Genomic DNA, 2,979 nt, shown 5'->3' with positions numbered 1-2,979 from the left:
CTGGTTGTTTGTTTAGACACTGTGGACTCCCTATGAGCCCAGGTCTGTTGATTCCATGGGATTTTTCGTAGTGTTCTTGACCCCTCATGCTCCTACAATCCTTTCTCCCCTTCTTCCACAAGATTCCCTGAGTTTGACTGTGGTTCTCTGCATTTGTTTCTATCAGTTGTTGGATGAAGCCTCTCTGATGATGATTATGCTAGGCTCATATCCATGAGGTTAGCACTATATCATTACGAATCATTTCTTTCTTTTTCTTTTTCTTTTTTTTTCTTCTTCTATCCTGGGTCTCTGGACTATCCAGTCTTTGGTTCCTGGTGCTCTAGGAAGTATCAGGGAAACATTTATTTTCTAAACATGAGCCATTCTGACAAGAGCGAAAAGGAATCTCAAAGTAGTTTTAATTTCTATTTCCCTGATAGCTAAGGTTGAATACATTTTCAAGTATTTATGGGTCATTTGTGTTCCTTCCTTTAAGAATTATCTGTTCAATGTGTTAGCCCTACTGATGAGAGGAGTAAGGATCTCTTATATTTAATTTCTGCAATTAATTATGTATTCTGAATATTAACCTCTGTCTGAAATATAGCTTGCAGAATCTTCTTGTTTTTCTGAAAGCTATCTCCTTATTCTACTTATAACTTCTTCTGCTGCAAGGGCATACTTAATTTCATAGAATCCTGTTTGTTAATTTTTGATAATTATTTTGATAATAGAGTCCGTTTAAGGAACACCCTGCCTAGGCTTCTATCACTTTTTCTATCACTTCTTCTTTTTTTTTTTTTTTTTTTTTTTTTGGTTTTTTGAGACAGGGTTTCTCTGTGGTTTTGGAACCTGTCCTGGAACTAGCTCTTGTAGACCAGGCTGGTCTCGAACTCACAGAGATCCGCCTGCCTCTGTCTCCCAAGTGCTGGGATTAAAGGGCTTCTATCCCATATGTATGCCTCTAGCATTGTCAAAGTTTGAGGGCTAATGTAAAGACCTTTCAGGCATTTTCAATTTGTGTGTGTGTGGGGGGGGTAAATCTAGTTTTATTCTTTTACATATGGAAATGCAGTTTTTCCTCCATCGTTTGTTAAGGGGACAGTCTTTTCTTTAATTGTATGTGTGGTGGTTATATGCCTTTAATCCCACCACTCAGGAGGCATATCTCTGTGAGTTCGAGGCCAGCCTGGTCTATAGAGTGAGTTCCAGGACAGGCTCCAAAACTACACAGAGAAACCCTGTCTCAAAAAAACCAAAAAAAAAAAAAAAAAAAAAAAAGCAATTGGCAGCAAATGTTGTTGAACATGCAAGTGTATGTTTAGGTGTTTACAGACAATCTTAAAGCTTAATCTTAAAGGTCACTGCGGGAAAGAGTGACAGCACTTTGTGTATGTTTCCATGGCCAAGAAATCTCTGAAGTTGGTTTGAGTAGACTTGTCCAGAATTGGCAACTACAACCTCTTTTCTTTCTTTCTTTCTTTCTTTCTTTCTTTCTTTCTTTCTTTCTTTCTTTCTCTTTTTTTCTTTTTGGACTGTTTTTAGGGTCCTGAGCTGGCCCATCTAGAGGGACTATTACCACTTATTTTTACAATCAAGTTTTATTGAACCTCCCACCAAATAGATTTGCATCTCTGTTTTTTGGGCTCTGAAAATGGTCTGGTGAGACTGACCATCATCACTCATTATGGTTCCTTATGGCCCAGTTATTCCTTCCAAAAGTTAACCTCCAGTCTAATAACATTATCAGGTTTTCTGGTAATGTAGATTGTGCAGTAAGTGGCTAAAGGAACTTCAGAAATCTCTCTTTCAAATATTGAGGGAAAACAATCTACTTTTACTAATGCAATTTCAAAATTATAATCATCCCTAAAGTAGGAAAAATTCCTCTTACCATATAATAGACTATGGTCGACAACTCAGTTTAGTGTTGAGTTGTGTCGGACTGATGTGCTGGAACATTTCTGAGAACATATGGTATCCATGTCTAAAATGCTTTCTAATTCTAAGGCTTATTTTCATTAAATTTATTTTCAAATATATAATACAAACATGAGGCCCAACATTCAAAATTAAAGAGTTTATATAATCACAGATTTGGGGGGGCAAGAAATATGGTGGATCAAGGAATCCATAGAGCAGGGACCCGTGTCAGTTCATAGATACGAAAATATTTTGGTATTATTTCTATTCATGAAGAATGTAGTTGTTTTCCCTGTGCCCAGATCAAATCTAGGTCACTGCATCTTTAGGTGGTGAGGGACCGCTGTTTTTCTCCACCACTGGTTTTCCTATATCTTTATCTCATGTTATGTAAGACGATTTCAAAGCAAGAAGTATGCCAGGCAATAAGAGCAAAACATTCAAGTGATAGCAACAGGAAAAATAAAATGGGAGCGATTTTTATTGGGCTCTGCCACTACGCCCACACATTTTATGTAAACAAGCATTTACAAGTGCATCGCTAGAGGATTTTCCTTGTAAAAGGAACGGATTATAATTTTGGGGGGGATAATTTAGCATTTCTACTTCTAACTCAGCATTGAGAATTCGGCATCCCCCACCCCTGCTTTTCTACCTTGGGTCCCTCCCCTACCTAATCAGCCCACTTTGGTGGGCTTTGGAGTTTAGTGACAAATGTATAAACACTACAATTCTCGCTATCCTTCCGCGCTAAACCACAGCTTTTTTCCTGACGTCACAACATGAAAATCGTATGAATAGTATACGTGACAACGGCAAGGCATGGTGAGCTTGATGGGAGGCACTCCCAAGCGGGAAGCTAATACAGACATTTGGTAACAGTCTCCTTCCTGATGTTTTGCGCTGTTTTTTCTGCTTGGCACCAGAACCGTAGCGCCGCAGCGTGGAAGAAACGGGGCCATCTATCAAGAGCAGAAGTATCACTCCACTTCCCGAAGCCGGATCTCCTTTCAACTCTAGCCCCGCCCTCTGCGGGCTTCCGTAACGTGACGCAGCCACGCCTAGTGCGTCCCG

The sequence above is a fragment of the Chionomys nivalis genome, chromosome X (genome assembly GCF_950005125.1).
Source record: "Chionomys nivalis chromosome X, mChiNiv1.1, whole genome shotgun sequence".
Lineage (NCBI taxonomy): Eukaryota > Metazoa > Chordata > Mammalia > Rodentia > Cricetidae > Chionomys > Chionomys nivalis.
Note: the sequence above shows the minus strand (reverse complement) of the source record.